The sequence below is a fragment of the Stegodyphus dumicola genome, chromosome 4, assembly GCF_044657685.1.
Source record: "Stegodyphus dumicola isolate Sdum_Otavi_A_Nest chromosome 4, ASM4465768v1".
NCBI lineage: Eukaryota > Metazoa > Arthropoda > Arachnida > Araneae > Eresidae > Stegodyphus > Stegodyphus dumicola.
In genome coordinates, this window is record NC_140771.1 from 196,494,859 (window position 1) to 196,516,212 (window position 21,354).

General features: G+C 34.1%; 1 long non-coding RNA gene across 1 annotated transcript in view; it reads left to right on the top strand.

Moving 5' to 3' along the window:
- LOC118187729 (uncharacterized) overlaps positions 1–21,354 on the top strand; it is a 314,862-nt gene that overhangs the window by 235,417 nt on the left and 58,091 nt on the right. Inside the window, exon 2 of the long non-coding RNA XR_015040537.1 lies at positions 7,508–7,648. This is a non-coding gene — a long non-coding RNA (uncharacterized LOC118187729). The remainder of the gene's footprint in view (positions 1–7,507; positions 7,649–21,354) is intronic.

A 21,354-nucleotide genomic window follows, 5' to 3' on the forward strand; every position in this document is an offset into this window, starting at 1 on the left:
CTCCTTTGTCATTAAGCTTTGAAAACATAACTCTTAAAATTGAACTGCAGTCTTCAAAACTTCTATTAAGAACTACGTAAAATTGGTACCTGCTTTTAGAGGAGGTTGATAGACGTTGCTTGTTTATCCCGTTCTCGTTCATTTGGAAAAAAACCATTATTTATGGGATGACCCATATAATGTTCTGCTACTGAAACGTGGTCGACGTATTTTCATTCGTAGGATTGGCGGCTTACATTCATACAGTCAATGGTAGTGGCACACATTCACAGCATTGACCCAGCGAATCGACACTGACACAGGATAAACACCGACATATAACAGTTATTGGAATACTTTAAAATGTCTTTGATACTTTCAACTTTTAAATACATTATCTCATAATTGCATTCACATTTTATGAGTAGATGGCGCCAGTGAATTTTCAAAGCTCGAGCAAACTCTGGTTGAAAACAAATATATTGATAGTCATAAATAATAAGCGTAGAATGAATTAATGAAGCTGAGAAGTAACTAAGTAAATGTAAATTAAGATTTCACGTAGCTTTATTTGTTTCTTGTTTTATATTTTCTTTCCAAGAAACTTATCATCTGGGACCTCGAAAAACAACATTTTTGAAATTCTGGAAAAATGGCCATTCATCTTTAGATGTCGGTACTTTTTTATTGTTGTTATTGTGATCAATCTTCCTTGTTTAACATCAGAACAAGCCCACAAAGCTCATCGCGGCAAGAAGTCATGCCTGCCATTGGGAACAGCTTTGGACACCATTATAGGACCAAGGCGTTATGTTATGGAGTACCTTTGCAAATTAATGCAATAACCTCCATATCTTCGTTATTAAATATGAAATGGTTCAGAAAAAGCATACGCTAAGGTGAAAGGAAAGAGGTTGGTTTATTTAATTATGGCAAAGCACACTAGGGCTATCTGCCTAAGACGAGGGATGCCTTCATGGAAGACTTTCTAAGAGAAACTGGCTCATATACACGTTACACATGCGGAAAACCACAAAAACGCCCGTGCAGCCAGCCCGTTCGCGGGATTCGAACCTCGGACCGAACTACCAGAGTTCAGCGACTTTACCGCTCGGTCTCTGGTGGGCTCCAAACATTTTATTAGAAACTTAGAAAGGAAAGAGAGCCGATGGGCTAAGGAAGAGATCGATAATATAGTCCTCCATAGCGGACAAAAAAAAAAAAAATTGTTTACCTGTTGTTAGCCACAGCGCGGAGCGCAAAGACTCCCCCCCCCCCCCCGGAGTGGCTTAACACAGGTAGAAGAAAGCTAAGGGGGAAAGGCAACCCTCATTATAGGTGGTGACAGTACGAATTTGTTCAGTTCCATAGGGCTCTTCCCTTACCACCAATCCACACAAGAGGACTTTCGGCTCGCTGTATATTTAGAGTCCCCCATGCCCCCAAAATACTATATATATTCAAACATCCATACCTTCTTCAGGATTCGAAACCGGGCCCTTCGTTACGTTAATTAGAATCACTAACCACTATCCTGTTTGGGACGATTCGGTACTTTATCTGTCTATCTGCATTATATTTTTATTATACCATTATATTTTTTTACTTAAGCAGATTGATGTATATTTTTTCTAGAAATATTCTGAATTCAGAGCTGAAAGACCAACATTTTAGAACTTTTTACGTAATTAAATATTCGTTGTGAAATTAATTGTACGCTATTATAGTGGTAGAATGAGAAAAGCAAATAAACTAATCTGCAACTCATATCCTTGTCAAAAAAAATGCTTTTCTTCCTGTCTGAACCTATTCATAAAGCAAATAAAAATAACATGTTATAGAAAGTGTACTCTATTTGTGGCTTTCCACGTGGTAAATCTACGTACCACAATTCGATCTTTTTTTGATAAATCTATTACCGCATTACACACGGAATTTTCAGGCGTGGTGACTGGTCTAAGTTTTCGAAACGTTAACAAAAAAGGATTTTGACCTATGCTATATCTGAATTAGCAGAACCAGACAGCATTTTTTTTTCTCAATTGCACGCGTCCGCCTATATACCATACATGTAGCAACACACGCATTCTAGGTTCAGAAAAGGGGGGAAAGAGAAAAACCCATTGTGCTCCGAACAAATAGGAAGATTTTTTTTTCCTTCTGTCTGTGCCGCTATTTGGTTGCTTTATTTATTTTCCTCTTTTTATCGCTTCTATTTTTTTCCCCATTTTCGTGCAGGCAGAGAGAAACTGTTTGGGTGCAGACGCCGTAAAATCAAGTGCACGGATATTTAGTCAGCTTGTCCGGGCATATTAGGTTTTCAAATTAGTCTACAGGAGATTTACCGCCATCACTTGTTGCTTGGTATGTATCTTCTTGTTTCTGTAGTGTGACTGTTGATTGAGATATATCTTCCTCACCGAAAGCAATACCTTTGAGTTGTGTTGTAGTAGTAGATCTGCTAATTTAATGATTATTTTCTGTAGCAGTAGTTTAAGAGGAAAATATTCTGGTTTATTATTTGCTATCGCTTAAGGATTTAGTTTGCGATACATGGGAATTATCTCTGTCTATGCTTAACTTCTGTAATAACATGTTTATTGGTCTGCATGAACATAATAAGGAAGTAAATTATCGTATATTATTAAATAAAAATTTTGACCTTTTTTATTATGGTGTAACACCTACCAAATAATTTTCTAAGCAAAGATATATACGTTAAAGTTGCACCTAGCCCACCATTAAATTAAATATGTTGTTCGTGTCTATGAAAGCGTTTTTGAGTTTCAGAGCAAGTTTTATTATTATTATTGCGTCCTTGCACATAATGGTGCAAAGCAGGTATTGATAATTAAAAGTTTTTAAAATGGGTCATATATTCATTCATTGTTTATAGAAATAACTCTTCTAAGAATTACATTTCTTCTGTTCAGAAAACTTTTACCGTAGTCGTGAGCTGATGACGAGAACATACTTTCTTGCTGGAAGTGGCAGGTTATAACTTATGTCTGTCTAGAAATAACTGTTTGATGTTTTTTTTTTTTTTTTTTTTTTTTCTATAATGGAAAATATTCGATAATTTCAAATGTCAAATATGCAATCTGTCAAACTGATAAAAAACAGTTTTTATTTAATTTTTTTAGATTATTTGAATCAAAGTAAAACGCACAAAAAGGATTTTATGCAGCTATGTTTTATTTCTAAGAATTAAAATTAAATGCTAACTATGCCTCGAAAGTCTGAACTAAGCTTGAAAGTGCTGAAATCGTCTAGAATGGCAAAGCAATTAATTCTTCAGGAAATATAAGCTCTTCGAACAGCCGGTGGGCATTACATATGCTCGAACAGCCGGTGGGAATATGTAATGCCCACCGGGCTCAAGCACAGCTGCCAAACAAATAAATTAGCTTCAACTCATTCAGTATATTCAAGATAAACACTGAAAATTCTCCTTGTTGAAAAATGGTGGACCCTTGTTGGATCAATAATAGTTAATCTGAGTTAAATTATTAAGACCTTCTTTTTGTATCTACCAACACATTTATTTAAACCACAACAGGGGATATTGGTTTCAATCCTCAACCTTTTGTAGTCTCATTTTTGCGATGTATCACATTTCATATAAAAAGGTCGATTCAAAAGTGCACCACCCTTGTGATGTAGAATAGCCAGTGGAATCAATATCGCTGTAAATTTCTGTAAATATTTCCATTCTATTAATAATGCTTATTTTTGTAACACGTAGAACGCTTATAACTTGTTCTGCATTTGATAGAATGACCTCCCCTAATTTTGCACTTTTGTTTACACCGTATTTCCCCGACCTCACTGCGATGCACTTCTGATTATGGAGTTATCTGAAATCTAAGATATACACATCAAATCCACGAAATTTGTAAGAGTAGAAAGAGGCCATTAAACGTGAAGTTATACAGATTCCTACCGCGATGTTACTACCTTCGTGATTGTTATCAAGAATCTCAATGCAATACGTTATCGTCTGCGAAGATAAACATTTTGAAAACTTATAAAACATTTTTTTCCTTCTGTTCTCTTGTGTTGTCATCGGTCCTTTACAGTTATCTCTTCTTTCCAAATATTTTACGCCGGCAGTTTTGGTCATGAATGCATCGTTCCAACGCCATTTACGGTTTTTGAATGCGCTAATCAATTTGCGTAGAAAAAACGTGAGTGTTGCCATTCGAATATTTCGAATTTTTTTTACTTCAGCCGTAATTATGAGAGCTCTATTGATTTAAATCAACTGAGCTGATAGACCGCTGTAGAGGTTCATATATCGAGGAAGTTTTTTTAAGCCCACCTTGTATATATACAGCTACATAGATAGCTATACATTTGAGCCCAAAATTAAGAGAATTTGCAGATTTATTAAGAAAGTATTATTATTAATATTATTACGAAATGTATTAAAAGCAAAGGTATTAATTATGCCGCCGAAGAATTACGCAAGTATTCAGAGTCGAAAACGTAAACATACACGTCCGTGTCTGCGGAGCTTTGAGTGTGGAGAGGATATAAGCGCATAAGGGATTTTCGGCGATTTGTGTGCTTGTACTCTTTTACGACATTCATCGTGTTTCTAGCAAGAATTGGGTAATTTTTATAAGGTATCAGGTAAAATGAGTAGCCACGGTCTAGTTAACGAAATGAGATGGAGAAATGTCGGTAAATTGTAGACAGACTAATCACAAGGTCAGATGGCTGCAAAGCTCAACGCAACGCCCAGTGTCGTGTGCAGTTTGTGGAAACAGTTTCACGACACTAGATACGTATCGAGAAGACCTGAATAAGCTCGACCAAGATTCACAATAGCGAAGGATGATCGTTATTTGGCACTTTCAGCTTGGCGACGCAGTATTGCTAAAGTTTCACAACTCTCACGTCAGTTGTATGCTGCCACTGGAACTCGAATCTCACGGCAGTTGGCCGAAGCCTTCGAGAGATAGGGCTGTATTCCAAAAAGACTCGCTGTTTGCGTCCCAATTACTGCAGCACATAAAAGAGCGCGTTTAGCATGGTGCAGAAAATATATGCCTTGGACCAGACTTCATTGGAGCAAAGGGCCTTTTAACAGATGAGTCGAGATGCAACTTGGGCATTGACTCTCCGCGTATCTGGAGAGAGTCTAAAATACGATACTGTCCTTCCCTCATCGGAGAAAAGGATCAGTACGTTGGAGAAGGTTTAGTGGTTCGGACACGCATAATGATTTGTTAGGCGTAATGTTGGAGGGTCGCACACCCCTGTAATGTGTTTGACAAAGGCTTTCTGACTACTATGAGGTATAGAGAGGATATCTTCTGGGAAATGAGGATATTTACTGCATGGTTTGGTCAGCCATATCTTTTGACCTTAATCCTATTGAGCACGTCTGGGACGTTCTTGAGAGCGCAATTTAATCTCGCCATCCCACTCCGAGAACTGTCCAAGAGTTGAAAATTACCTTTCAGCAAGAATGGGATCGAGTGCAAAACGGAATCCTCAGCTGCCTCCTTAGTACGCTCTGCGTGACCTGTCTGGCTGTGAAAGGGAACCATACCCGATATTGGAATTATTTTCAGTTCGATATCACAGCCTGGATATTGGTCAAATAAGCAACTATGCTCTATGAGCTCTACTGGTAATCATGCGCTTATAAAATAAATTTTGAATGCAGGCATTTTAGACGAAGAAGCAAAACGAGAAGCTACTAGCAAGATAGAAACTAGCAGAAGTGATGTAATTAGCTGCTAGGGATTTATACCAAGTTTGATATACAAGTACAGCTAATCTATGATTGATTAGTTAGTAGCGTTACATAAAGTAGAAAATATCGAATTTGGAAGAACAGATGAATTTCGGACGAGAGCACCAATTTTAGATTGTTAATTTAGAAGTGCCAATTATTTTTAAAATATCCATCGTATTTTGTCATATTTTACATATATATATTTTGTATATATAATGTGGTATGATCTATATATATACAGAATATATATATATATATATATATATATATATATATATGTGCGTGTGTGTGTGTGTACATGTATATATGTATGTGTGTACATATATATGTATATGTTACCGTGAAAGACCGAGATTGGAGAATGTCGGCTTTCACCGGAAATTGTCAACATTCACCAACTTCATCTGTGAAAGATCGAATATTGCATTCGGACACAATGTACGGACATTGTACGGAATTCACATTCTTGTACATTCGGACCCTCACCAGTGTATGTCGACAATCACAGATATGCTATGGTGTAGGTCGAGAAGAGAAGTCATAAAGTTGTAGAGACATTAGGTATTTTTTGGAAGCAGACGAGATGAAAAATTAACAACCGCCTTCGCCGGGAATCGAACCACGGACCTCTGGAATACCAGCCCAGCGTGCAGAACCACTACACCTCGAAGGCACGCTAGGAAAGTGGGAGAAATACCTTATATACACTCCTTTTGAAAGGGCGACTGGGGTTTTCAGGGGACCCAGTCGCCAAATCCTGGGTGTGGAGAAACCTCATCCAACACCCTTTTAGTTCGGGCGCCACTGTACAGACATTAGGTATTTTTTGGAAACAGACGAGAGGAAAAATTAGCAACCGCTTTCGCCGGGAATCGAACCGCGGACCTCTGGAATACCGGCCCAGCGTGCAGGACCACTACACCACGAAGGCACGCTAGGAAAATGGGAGAAATACCTTATAAAGTATCATAATAGTTTAAGTTATTGCAATAAATAAGATTTGAATCACATAATTTAGTAAGTTTTTATTAATATTATTTTATTTTCTCATTTAGAACGTACTGTATAATTAAGTAAGTTTTTAACTTCTATTATTTTCCTTTCTCATTTTGAATGTATTGTGTGTTTTAAGTTCTTTTGTTCTTAAGTTCTTATTTTAAGTCTCAAGTGTGTTTTTTCGCCACTGAATTACGGAGAAAATATAATATTCTTATATGTTCAACATTCACCATTAGTACGTGGTGAATGTCGACGTTTACCAGTGTAATTCAGAAATAAGAGTATTTGGAAAATATTTCGGACATACACCAAGCGACTATGTGAATGTTGACATTCACCGGCGAAAGTCGACATTCTCCAGATTTCGGTGTTTCACCGTAACATATATATATATAGAGAGAGAGAGAATATATTAAGAATTTTGATTTTTTTACATTTAGAAACATTCTCAGAAGAAATCAACCATTACTTCTTTAGGTTTTTAAGCGTAATTTTTAGCTAACGATAACACATTGATGAGTAAAATATTGTTAAAGAAAGATTGTTCAAAATGTATTAAAACAACGTTTCTGTTTAAAAATTTAGTAACAGGTAATATTTTATCTATCATGTTGTCTTCGAAGTGTCAAAGCTTAAAAAATGAAATACAGGGAATCTCATATGCGACTTCTAAATCATAGCTTAATGCACCTAATGCATATGCTTTCTTTGCTTAGTTATGATAAAATGATGCTTTTAAATTTTAAGTAATTTCTTGAAATTGTTTGTTTTTTCTTTTAGGTATGCATTTTATGGATTATTTTTATTATAAATGTCAGGCGGAAGTTTTGAGCAGGTTGTTATGCTTTTTTAATTTTCCTGAAATCGCATTCCCCTGAAAAGAATCAACGTAAACTGGATGTAAATTTGGCAAAATATCTGGTAAGTAATTGAACAAATTTAATTTCCTTCAGCTTCTATAATTTTTGACAACGAAAGGAAACTGCATTATATGAATTTCTAAGCATGAAAGTTAGAAATATTTTTTTTTTAACTTTTTCGATGAGAATTGTAGGTCTAAGCTGAATAACTTATCAAAACAAGTGTATCATGAAGTTAAACTTATATCTGTATAGAAAATGTTAAAGAGGAAGTTTCATAAAAAATGTGACTACTTATTTTGTATCTTTTACTCCTCAGGATTTCACGTTTTTCTTACACCACGTGTATTTAAGACCTTTGTGTAGAATTGTTCATGAAAGCTAAATCTTATAATTCAGTGATTCGCATCCGTTATTTCTTTATCCCCTCTTTTCTCACCACATAAAGACAGACCCTCATTCTCAAATTTTTACTTCCTTTATAGTGGGTACCTAACAAAACTTATTACCGCTCAAGTAGAAAATCATGGAAAGTCAGAGAAATAAAAAATGCTGAAATAAAGTCCGTGAAACTATAAACTTTTTCCCGAAAGTCATTTGATATATAGAACTTTTCCAAAACATTAGAGGATATTTAAAACTTTTCCCAAAGAATCATGGGATACTTAGAACTTTTCCCCCAAAATCAGGGGAAATTTAGAACTTTTTCAGAAGTTCAACGGAAATTTAGGACTTTTCTAAAAAGTGATGGGATATTTAGAGCTTGGCCTTTTGGTCGAGAAAATTAACGAATTTTTTTCGAAAAATGAAAAGAATTTAGAACTTTTCACAAATTAGAGAAAATTAAAACTTTTTCCAAAAAGTCAGGAGAGATTAAAAAAAAGCACACGGATTAATCCTGTCTAATAATAAAAAGCTAATTTTTAAAACAGTAGCCTATTAGCATTCATTTTTGCAGTTTCAGGCTAACATCATCTTCATTTTTGCAGTTTCAGACTAACATCATCTTCATTTTTGCAATAGTTTCGTCTATCTCGAAAATATTTAAACCATTCGTATAAATGCACTTTAAAAATGCAGTTTCATTTCCATAAACTTATTTTAGTGTGATTTTATTTCGCGCACTCACCAAGGTTGAAAGAAAACCTGAAATTCCTTCTATGCTCCGTTTTATAGCTACTGATAGATTTAAAACATTCTTAATTATTTCATATTTTGTTGCAAATGCAGATAAGTATTCAGTTACTCATTACTTATCTCGATAAATATGCTTGTAAACTAACTAATGCTCGGTGACAAAATTATTCTATTTTATTACGTAAAATCGGAGAAATTAAAAATTTAATTTCTATGGGAAACCTCTTTTATAGCCTATTTCAATATTTCTGTATGCTATATAGGATGTCGAAAATTCTTTCTGTGTTAAATTATACGTAAAATTTGTAATAATGAAATATTTTTGAGAAAATATTTTTAAAAAAGCAGATAAACAAAATAGTTTTGAATAATATGTTGAAATATATGCAAAATAATAAAATGAAGTCCATAAGCTTTGCTAAAAATATACAAAGCTTTGCTAAAAATATACAAAGCTTTGCTAGATAATTGAATAAAAATAGATAAACTTGAATTTGAGGATTTTGCAGCACGTGACATGTGACGACCAGTAGGATTGCAGGATGAGATGGATAAAACAAAATCCATCAGCTTTGCCAGAAACACGTAATCAAAATCCTATCTTTGCAAGTAAAATGTTGAGTAAATGAAAGCTGTGTACTTAATCTTAAATAAAATAAATATTTACATCACCGCAGGCGTTTCACTGCATAAAAATGTAACCGCGAGTCTGGTAGGATTCGAACCTGGAATCTTCTGATCCGTAGTCAGACGCGTTATTCGTTGCGCCACAAGCCCGCAAGGTCACACTCAAGCTTTCGTGTTTCCGGTATTTAAGCTGAGGCTAGCTCATGGCGACATCTATTGGAAATGAATGGAAGTACAATGCAAGTTTCCGTCGAGGCCAGAACCTGAATCTCCTCCGTGTGAATGAAATGCTTTACCACCGTCACAAAAGAACTCCTTTTGTGGCTACTTCAAGAATTCAAACTCATCAAATTTCGCGAGTTTCTGAGTGGCTTTCGCGGACGCCGTAACCATTTCCATTCTATGTTAGTGAAAAATAAATACCAACCCTATAAACACTTGGCTTTATAAATCTCAGACTAAATTATTGTAATATATATGTGCCAGCCTGATGACTTAGTTGAAAAAGCTTAAGAAAGCGTCATTAAGTTAAATAAATATTTCTCAAATATACATAAAATAAACTTCAGTTGTGCCTTTCAACCGCGTATGTTCAAAACTGCATTATTTAAAAACGCATAGGATGCCGGCCTTCTCTATATAGTGATCGATTTCATCATATCGCGTGATCTGTGTAACAAATAGGGTATTTCAAAAAGGAGTGTATGATTTTCATGACAATCAAAAGTAAACAGTAATAGATGAGTTGATGTTTATTGCCGTGCAAATGTAGAATAATATTTCAAGTTTGAACAAAAAATAAATATTATCGCTTCTAGTAGTCTTTTACATGTAACTTAGAAGTTTGTTGTTGCTACACTCGGCAGAATATAATTGGCTAATTTCAATAATAGCGGCAGTAATTCCTGAAACTAGTTATCGATTATGGCAAACGTGCAAACTTTTATAAACCAATAAAATGTAAATAAGAAAATTGCAATATGGAAACTACAGGAAATATTCTACCACTTCAAAAAGGTTTACTCTAAAAAAATTTCAAAAGTATTTTTTAAATATTTCTTAAAACGTAAATCACATAAAACTTTTAAAAAATTATCTGTGCCATTTGTGTAACATGTGGCTTTAGAAACATCTTTCATTGGTTACAGCAAAGTTTCAAATATTCATCAAATAAAATTAGCGTAAACAGCTGAATTCTGCGAATCATTTTGAAGCCTAGAGGGAATAGGAGGACATGAAAAACTTAAAATATAACCATTAGAAATAATTAATGTAATTATTTCATGGTAATTACCCGCAGCTGTATGATTCTTTACTAAATTGTTAGCTGTAATTTTAAACAAATTATCACTTATTAATTTTAAGCAAATTATCACTTCGATTATCTTATATTCAGACAAAAGTATATTCACTTCTAAATGTTAATATAAGAAATGATGGTTACAAGGCACCGAAAAGACAAGTATTGGTTAAATGTTAAGATATTCGCTTACTGAAAATTTCCGACTAGAATATAGATATTTCTTTGTAAATATTTTGTTTCTCCTTTTCGTTCGTTCAAAACTAATTTGCTTTTCCTAGAGAGGATGGGCAAGCCTCAACGAAAAAAAAATAGGATAGGAAACAGATATTGTAACTCATTGAATAAAGTTACACATAACAACTGTTAGATCATAGATGTAATAAAACGACTCGATTTGCTGGGCAGTTGCATGAAGGATGTATGTACCAGAATTATCGATAACTTGAGAGAAAGCTGAAACAAAGCCAACATTTTGATGCTAGAATAACCTTGTTTCAGCTCTTCACTGTGTGGCTTGTTCTTTCTTTTATACGAGTGTGTAAGTCTTAAGAACATGAATGAAAATGAAACTTGAAAACATAAGAAATTATAATTTAACAAAAAAAAATTGTATATCATTTAAGTGTTGTTTAAGTGGTACTTCTTCATATGTAAAATATTTAATTTGAGTGTTCTGCGTATCACAAATAAAAGCTTAATTTTCCTGTACTTCAAGATTAAACACACATATTTCCACTGCATTAAGATAATTTACTGCTTTCAAAATTAAAAGAATTATTTCAGTTGCTTTGTAAAGTATAAAGTATTATCTACTAACTGAATTTATATCTTTACTAAAATATGTAGGCCCACAAAAGTCTAAAAGGCGAAATGCACCAAACACTGATTCATTCCCGGTTCTATTCTTAGCGTCTGACTGTGGTGCCAATGTGGAATTTTCGAGGTTGTATCCATGTGTGATGTGAAGAGAAGTCAGTATTCCTTGTAATTTCTTTCACGGAGGCATTTTTTTTTTCTTACACTAGTAACTCAGTAACAGCTGCTAAATGCATGTGTACTAATATAATCTATCTTATAACTACAATGACTCAAATAATTTTACGAAGGTTAAGCACAAATGAACAATAAATAGATATTTCGTTATGTCCGTGTTTGTTATATTATTGCGAATTATATTATAATTACTGCTGTTACACTGTTGTATTAATAAAAGAAATAGTAATCTTTATTTTTAAAAAATTATTATTTTCGTATTTACAGTGTTAGAATGTTTTTATATTTGCGTTTGTGTGTGTGTTTGTATATATATATATAGAGAGAGAGAGAAAGAGAGAGAAAAGGGGTGATTTTATTAAAAAAATATAATAAACTATAAGTAGGTCTGAATATTTGAGAGATACTAAAATGTTGTTTTAAAGTAAAGATTTAGTTCAAATATAGCGGAGTCTCAACGGATTCAGCGGAACGAAACATGTATTCGGAACTAATTAATCATTTTGATGATTAATTAATCAACTTGGTTTAAGGCTTCAAAACACTTTCCCCTTGACAAGTTCTGTTTGAAGCATTAAGCAAAGCAGATTAGTACAATTATTATTTTATTTTGTCTTTTTTCAGTTTTATATATGTAATTGAAGTTTCTTTTCATTTTACATGTACTCCTTTTGTGTTACGACTTCCATTAAGAAAGAATTGGTTAGGGCTTCATAGGGAAGAAATTGTAATCTATTATTTAAGTTCCGACTTTTCTTTTTAATTTTATTATTTTCTATCTAGCAGCATTCGTGCAGATTCGTCTCAGCTTTTTCTAAAGAATTTAATTTTAAGTATTCTTTTTGAACTTTCTTAAGAGTATATCTATGGAGAGAGATAAACAGATAGATAGATATGAAATAATTTGACATGGAGATCCATAAAATAGTAGTTACAATGAAGATGTAAGCAGTTATGCGGATTTAGCATTTTTCCTCTTGAAAAATACATTCGTAACTTGAATTTTTTTTTATACATCTTTATAGCAATTAATTTCGATGCAGTAAAAACAGTGCAGCAGCGGAGAGCAAGAAAAATGAATAGAAGGAGAAGGAATGGAGCATGCTCAAAATGAAATCTAGGTTCAGAATGATTTGGTTTCGGCTTAGCTTTATTTTGATTAGTTAGTAGCAAATTTCTAAAATTATTATTGGCTGGAAGAATGTAAGTATCTGCGTCATTATCACATGCGAGAATAGTATAACTTGGATTATAGTTGAAATGGCGCAGCTTAGAGAGATTTATTATAGGCTGTTGCTATTTTTAAAACAGAAAGGGGGAAGAATCAAGTTAAAATGGAGACTTAAAGGCGTAGGGAAAATTAGACTTCTGATTTACATATTTTTCTTGCACACACACACACACATATATCAAAATGATGCTAAAGAATGTAAATAAAGCAGTCCAAATTACAAAATATTTTTGTGTTGCGGGAAACATGTATATAGATAGATAGTAAAATAACCATCAGAATATGATACAAATGAAAAAATAAGTAAAATGGAAAATAAAAAGGTGAAATAGTAGTAAAAAATTAGGTGGAGGAAACTCATTAATAATATAAATTGTCTGTTATGCGATGTCTGATCGAAGTCACAGTAAATCATTATCGTTACATTTCTGAGCATGTAACTTATTTAACTGGTAAATTTAGGGGCAAAAAATTCTCAGCAATATCAGTATAAGAATCAAAACTGTGTTCTCCGCTCCTTCGTGAATTTTTAGTGTTGCAAAATGAAACAAGATAAAAAAGTGGATAATTGAAAAATTATGAATTAATGCGTAACTATAAATATTCTTAAATTCTTTATTCTATTCCTTTGCTTATTTGGCAAGAAAGGGCATAAATATGCACATAGCACTACAAAAACAAAGCAGTGAAACAATTATGTGGTAACCTAATGAATAATATAACCTGGCAACATGTTAAAAAATTCCTTTTAAACAAATTGGTTTGAAAATTATTGAATGTAAACACAAAATAAATTGCAAACATAATTGGATGACAAATCCGCCAGAAAATCAAAATATATATATTAGGCAACAAGTCCTGAAAACGTGAGCGGGGGAATGTAAGCGTAAATATGCTTATACAGAAAAAAGCAAACTAATTAGAGGAGGCGTTGAAAACAGTGTCAAAAGGTGTATACCTATAACAATTATCTTTTCCATAATTACGATGTTTGAAACATTTTTTACAAAGAAATAATAAATAATTGGCTTCTTAACGGAGCACATTTAATTGTTCACGTGTTTGTTACCGTTAAAGCAAATTTTATCGTAGTTTCAGCGCATTTCCTCCTAATTTCTGCGTCGTTTCTTTACATTAATAAGTAAAATGACAATCATAGCCGATTGCTTACCAAACCGTTAAAAGCAATCACTTCTTTACAAGAACAGATGCTCATAAGTTGATTAAGAAGCATATAATTTGCAATGATTTTGATCGATTAGCAGACATACTAATTCAATAAGCTAGAAGGTAATCTCTTCTTCGAAGCATTAATTTCGTTAGAGTAGTTAATTTGAGTTTGTCAGCTCAGTTTGCGGGCATTAATTTAGTTAAAAGCTTGTAGAGATCTCGGAATTGTTGATTTAGCTAAAAGCTTCACAAATAACTGTACTGTCTATCGTCTTCTGATGAATGAAGCATCTTTTAAAGAATCTTCGATTGGCCAGTCTGAGCTTTTTATTTTAGGTAGACGTTTATGGTATTAGGCGTTATTAAAATGGTTGACACATATTTTGAAAATCACAAAAAATATCGGTTACTATTTCCGAAATCTTTTAGTACTGACGCGGTTGTATTTAGATTGATATTTTGGTTTGTTTAATTTCAATAAAATATTGAAAATAATTTTTGACCTCTACGAAATCCTTTCTTTTTTCTTTTTTTAAATTAGCCAAAAAAGGTAACTTTACTTTGCCGTAGTTTTTAGATAAAACTCTATTGATTTCCATGACGATTAGATGCAGGTCCCTCTTCTTCGGTCTGTTAAATTTACTCTTCCAATTCGTCAGGTTCCTCTTCTTCAGGGGCGAAATGTCTTTACAGAGAAGTTTGAAAGAGTGAAAACTATTTTATATACGCTGACTACCAATAAGTACTTGGACACCTGTGATAGAAAAGAAAAACTAACTTTATTCAAAATCAATAGTTGGTAGAGCCTTCACGAGAGGTAATTACAGCGTAGACCCTCCAGGGCATACTTTCCACAAGTCTTTGTATGACAGCTAGTGGTATTTTCTTCCAACTGGGCTTGGAGAAGACATAGAAGTTCCTTCACCGATTTTGCACGGGTAATGCACCCCTGAATTCGGCGATGCAACTCGTCCCAGAAGTTCTCGATAGGGTTCAGGTCTGGACTCTGGGCAGGCCAGTCCATTCGATGAATTCTATTGGCACCATGCCAAGCCTTGGTTAACGCCGAAACATGACAACTGGCATTGTCTTCCTGAAAGTAACAGGAGTCCAACCCGTAAAACTGCCACAACGTAGGAAGCACATTGTCATCCAAAATAGTGTAGTAGGCATCGGAGTTGAGCTTACCATGAATGATGACCAAGGGTCCCAGCCCGTACCAGGAGAAACACCCCCAGACCATAATTCCACCTCCGCCGAACTTGACTGTTGATACTATGCATTCTGGCAGGAGACGTTCTTCAGGTAGACGCCAGACCCAGACCCTGCCATCCGAACGGTAAAGGGTGAACCTTGATTCGTCACTCCAAAGAACCCGTTTCCACTGATCTACGGTCCAATTTCGATGTGCTTTGCACAACATTACCCGAGCAGCGCGGTTGGACTTTGTGATCAAAGGCTTTTGGGCAACAGCACGACCATGAAACCAAGCAGATGTGCTTCCTTACGGATGGTATTCATTGAAACAATACTCCCGGATGCCTGTTGAAACTCCTCGAAGATGAAGGCCATCGGTTGGGTGCAGTTCTGAATTTCTCTAGACAGCACTCGTCGGTCTCTATCTCCCAGTTTCGTTGGTCTGCTGACTCGGGGCACATTTCGACAATCACCGCTCACCTTCCACTTCTTAATCACATAGGCCACTGTCGATTTTGGGTACTTCAGATCGCTAGATTTGTCCCTTAAGGATCGGCCACCTTTGTGATACCCGATAATTATACCTTTCTCGAAATCAGAGAGCTCCGAACTGCGAGGCATCTTGCATGCGACTAAAGCTGATGCTGTTTCCTACACGATATATACCGGCGGAGTCCGTGACGTACCTTAGGACCGCAGATATAGTCATTTGCATAGGTGTATAAATACTTATTAGTAGTCAGTGTAGAAAGCAGTAGGCGGAGCAAAACAAGAACGGATGTATCGCCATCAGTTTAAGGAAAATAGTAATTAATCGTGAGAAGCTAACACATTAGAATTTTGAAAAAGTTCGAAAACGTTTTTATTATTATTATTATTATTATTATTATTATTATTATTATTATTATTATTTATTATTTACAGATTAAATTTAGTCATTACTACCGGAAGTACCCGATCCCAGTTAAGTTAGATAGAGAGTAATGCATCTAACATCAGAGAGAACGATATCGCTGTAGTCCTTCTCTAATAACGATGCAAAAAATACGATTCATAGTTATACATTTTTCAGTCTGATGCAATATGGAACAACATAAAAAATTTCGATAGAAAAATAAACTAATTCTCTCTCATTTATATCAGCAACAATGGCATGCAATTTTTAATGATTTTTTCTTCTAATAAAATGGTCGTAAAAGCTCGAGTTCCATCCACAATTTTAGTCGATTAAATGTGGCAAAAAATGTATCATACTTAATCAAAAATCAATAGCGCGAACAAACACATAAACAGACATACTTCTTTATATGTATATATTTTGTTAAACTTACAAATTTTTGATTAACAAACTCTACGATTTGAAAGGGAGCAGTAGCAACACTTTTGGAAATAAAAAGCATTTTTATTTCCATGCACGACACTGTTGCCACTTGGAAAAATGAGTGCGAAAATTAGTGCTTTCAGAGTTTTTTTATTAATATTTCGGCTGATTAAAGTCGTGCAAAGATGTATAGTCGACATGGATTCCCACAAATTTTTGAATCGGGAATAATGTATTTAATGTTTGACTATGCTATTTTTATTGGAACTTAAAACTTAGAAATTTTTTGTAACAAACTCAAGGATTTCAAAAGGAATAATGGCAACAACTTTTGAAATAAGGCAGATTTTCATCTCCAGCTTGCGAGACTGTTGCCACTGCGAAAAATGAGGGCTAAAATTATCGTTTTCCCGAGTTTTTAATTAATATCTCTGATTTTAGATTTTTTTATTTTTGTTTTTTTTGTTTCTTTTTTGTTTTGTTTGCTTAATTTCTTTTATACATCGTTCTAGCTTGTGGTATTTGAACAGAACATGTGGCAACGATTAGATAATTCTTTAAATGATATAAATTTTGTGCATTCTGAGTTATAATATGAACGAAATATAATACTGTTAAGTGAACCTAGCTCCACAGTGTCGCTTTCGTAAATAAATAGAGTGAATTTTAAAGAACGCATTTATTCTATTGCGGTTTATGCGCTGTCGGCGAACTAGATTTAATTCAATCCAATAAGTTTAAATGACAAATAATTTAATATGTTAAATAATTTAATAATACATTTAAATAAAATGCAAGAAAAAAATGCGTATAATTTAATATTCCGTACAAGGAAGTCATGTGGTGTACACATCAGATTTTTTTGTTCCGTGTTAGGATAATTGATATAATACGTACATTATTGCACATTAATTCTTTATTGATATTGAGAAAAAGTTGTTATATTACATTAAATAATGACGTCATACATATTAATCTTAATTGTCCAAAGATTTTTCTGACTATGTCTACTAGACGGTAATTTTTTTTTCTCTTCAGCCATTACTCAGGGAGGTGGGGGGCGCAGAAAACAAAAAGATTTCGTTCTGATTTTGTTATTTTCTCGTGAGTATGCATCAACCTCACGGTTGAGAGTATTTTAGAGATTTAAAAATTAATGTGCAAAAAACGGATTCAAAAGATCTCTTTCATTACAAAAATGAAATGTTTATGATTAAAATCCAGCAATGGATTTTCATCATATCGTGGTTGAGCACATCAGATAGAAAATTAAATTGATGACGCATAAAAAATAATTATTTGTTATAACTTTCTGCAGGCTAGTCAAGAGGAGAGAAACTTGCAATCAGATTCCGGTTTAATACTGAGTTTTCAAAGTTGACTTCAAATTTTATCTCTTAAATGTGGTTGGTTAGTTTATTGATTATGGCTATTTGCCTAAACGGGGATGCCTTCCTGTTGGAACATGCTGACATTTAAATACACAGTACAAAAACGGAAAACAGTCGGTTCGTTGGCAACTAAGTACGAGGGCAATCCCAAAAAAAAAAAAAGGTCTCCTAGATTTTTAGATATACAAAGAACCGTTTATTTTCTATAATTGCTACATCACTTTAAAATTGCAGAATGCTTTATTTTTCAACATAATCGCCATTTCGGTCGACGCATTTTTGTAGACGCTGTGGCAGTTTTACAATGCCCATGTCATACCAGCTTGCCGCCATGCCCTTCAGGAAGCGTTGAGGAGCATCAGGAGCATCCAGATGATCCTCCGATCTTTACGCATTTTACGAACTCAACAATCGCGAAAGTCTAACGAATACGAACTCAACAATCGCAAAGTTGAGTTCCTCAACTTCTCGTTGGCAATTGACGGCCTCCCGCTCCTTTTTTCGTCATGAATTTCAGTACGACCGACCGGCTGTAAACTCTCTACACCACTTGCGAACGTTTTTGACATCCATGCACGACTGTCCGTACACTTCTGTCAATAGGCGGTGAATTTCAACCGGTTTAACGCTTTTTGCGTTCAAAAATTAAATAACTGCGCGCACTTCGCACTTGGCGGTAACGTTTATCGGGAGCTCCATTTCGAATGGCTGCCAAGCCAAGACTGAGCATCCGAGCGAAGCGCCTGCGTGCTTATGTGGTAGTGGAGAAAGCACCACTCACAACAGTGTTGCCAACAACCGTATTAAAACTTTCTCTACGTCCCCAAAAAATAGGAGACCTTTTTTTTTTTGGGGATTGCCCTCGTATGTGCATTTATTTGCTAGAACGAAATATACGACCCACCAATAGATTGAATTCTTATGAAATAATTTGGAACTTTGGCGTGTAATCAGTCGCTATAAAAATTGCCGATATGACATTTCTTTTTATTCTTTAGAAGCGCATTCTCAATATGAATAAGGCATCTTGATATGCGCAATCTGCGCATCCAGTTTTGATCACTTTTTTTCCCTTTTGCTTAGTTATATGATTATTGAAAGAAAGGAAAGGCATGTTGGCAGGACCCTAAGCAAGAGCAGGAATGCGACGTATGCGAGAGGAAAGCGTGGTTCAGAAGGAATTGGTTTTGGTTTACATTTAATTTTCATTGGGTTATTAATACGTTTCTATTACGAAATTGAAAGCTGAAACCTTTATGTACGGACCTACGTCACTAGTATTATCCAAGCGTCATATGACATGAATTAATTTTGGAATGACGCAGTTTAGAGACTCATTATAAGCAGTTACTACACACACAACAAATCGTTTTATTTGTATTTTGCATATTTTTGTGACATTTTGGTTTTTCAATTATGATTTGAATTTTGACTTTATTGACAATAAAATGGCTGTATTTAAATTAATTCTGTTTCATTTTTTGTAACGTCTAGAAACGTAGGGGTGGTTTTTATGAATGGTACAGAAAGTCTTATTTTAATTTGTAGAGAAGTTTTTAGAGCACTCCCAGAATACGGCAATGTTTTCGGGTTTTGTAAATGTGACCGATTGAAGTGTAAGAAATTGGCTGCCCCCCCCCTCCGTCCCGACGAAGTATGTTTAGCTTCGTAACTGCGATTTCTACCCAGTTTTGCACTGATACTTACATTTTCAAAAACCTTTATGCCAAGTTGACTTTTTCTTCGGTTCAACTAAAATTATATTAGAGAAAATATATTGGTTTCATTTTTGTATTTTCCTTTATAATTTTTTATGTATTTTCGTTATTACTTTCCCACCTTAGTCTTTGATGTAGTAGATTTATGTAATTTGAAATTTAACTGAAGCTGCATTAGGGCTTGATTGTATTATTTTTTGAATGTGCCAGAAATTTTCCCATTTTAAATTTATTTCTCATAAATATGTTTAATGTGAATGTTTTTCATAAATAAGTATTGCAAGTTAAAGTTAGCATTCTGGTTTGCATGTTGCCCCTTACCATATATATTTGCAATAGTCCCTTAACTCTTCCTTTTAATTCCCTTTCCGAGCAGCTGAAACTGAAATCTTTTATTAGCCAATAGAAAAATTGCATTAAAATTAGTTAATTGAGAATTAAAGTTGATATTTTGATTTACATGTTTTTTACTTCCTTGTACGAAGTAAAAAGAAAGTATTGTAATCGCGAAAAGTTTCAGGCAGCATATTTCAACGAAAATATCCATTTTGACCGCTTTCGAATGCAATTTAACGATGTTTTTGTGTGATATCTCTACGTAAGGACAGAATAAAAGACTCTTTTAATCCAAAAAAATTCTAAAATTGCTTTAAAATGAATTCTGAAGAGAATTTTTCGTGGCGTCTGTACGAACGTAAAAACGAATAGCCTCAGAACTCGCATAACTTAAAAACGCATAGCCTCAGAACGTTGAAATTTTGTATATAGGACCACTATAACATGTAGATGTGCACCTCGTATTTTGGTTGCAATCGGCCGTGCCAAACGTATATATATATATATATATATCCACTCTGTTACCCGGCTCAGTGATCACAGTTTCTTTACTCTTATATGTTTGTAAATTGTACATTTTTTGCTTTAAAAATGATTGAATTATGTTGTTCTTATCTTCCCGTTAAGGTTTTTATGTTTTTAGTAAATTTGTATGCAATATTTTTAGAATGATCAACAATTTTAAAGTTGTTTAAGTGCCGCTAAGCCTAATAATTTTTTTGATGGCGGCCATTGCTTTTGAAACAGCAGAGTAATGGATTTGTTGCCAATCTAGAGAAACGTAGCTTCGCAACAACAAAGATAACGCCTTTATTTATTATTGCGAATTAAATCATGCTTAATCCTTTCTGGAATTTCTTCGAGGAAATAAGTGTTTAAGATTTACTTCGTAATTTTTAATACAGATATTTTGAGTTTTCATGTATTTTTGCCTTGTCGCGAAGTGAGAACTGAATTGATTGAATAAGAAATACTCAGTCGTCAGTGAAAACTGTTTCTTTTTTGTTTTGTTTGCTTAATTTCTTTTATACATCGTTCTAGCTTTATTATAGTATTTGAACAGAACATGTGGCAACGATTAGATAATTCTTTAAATGATATAAATTTTGTGCATTCTGAGTTATAATATGAACAAAATATAATACTGTTAAGTGAACCTAGCTCCAGAGTGTGGCTATGGTAAACAAATAGAGTGAATTTTAAAGAATGCATTTATTCTATTGTGGTTTGTGCGCTATCGGCGAAGTAGATTTAATTCAATCCAATAAGTTTAAACAAGGAAGTCATGTGGTGTACACATCAGATTTTTTTTCATTGTAGGGCAGCGGGGAAAATGTTATCGT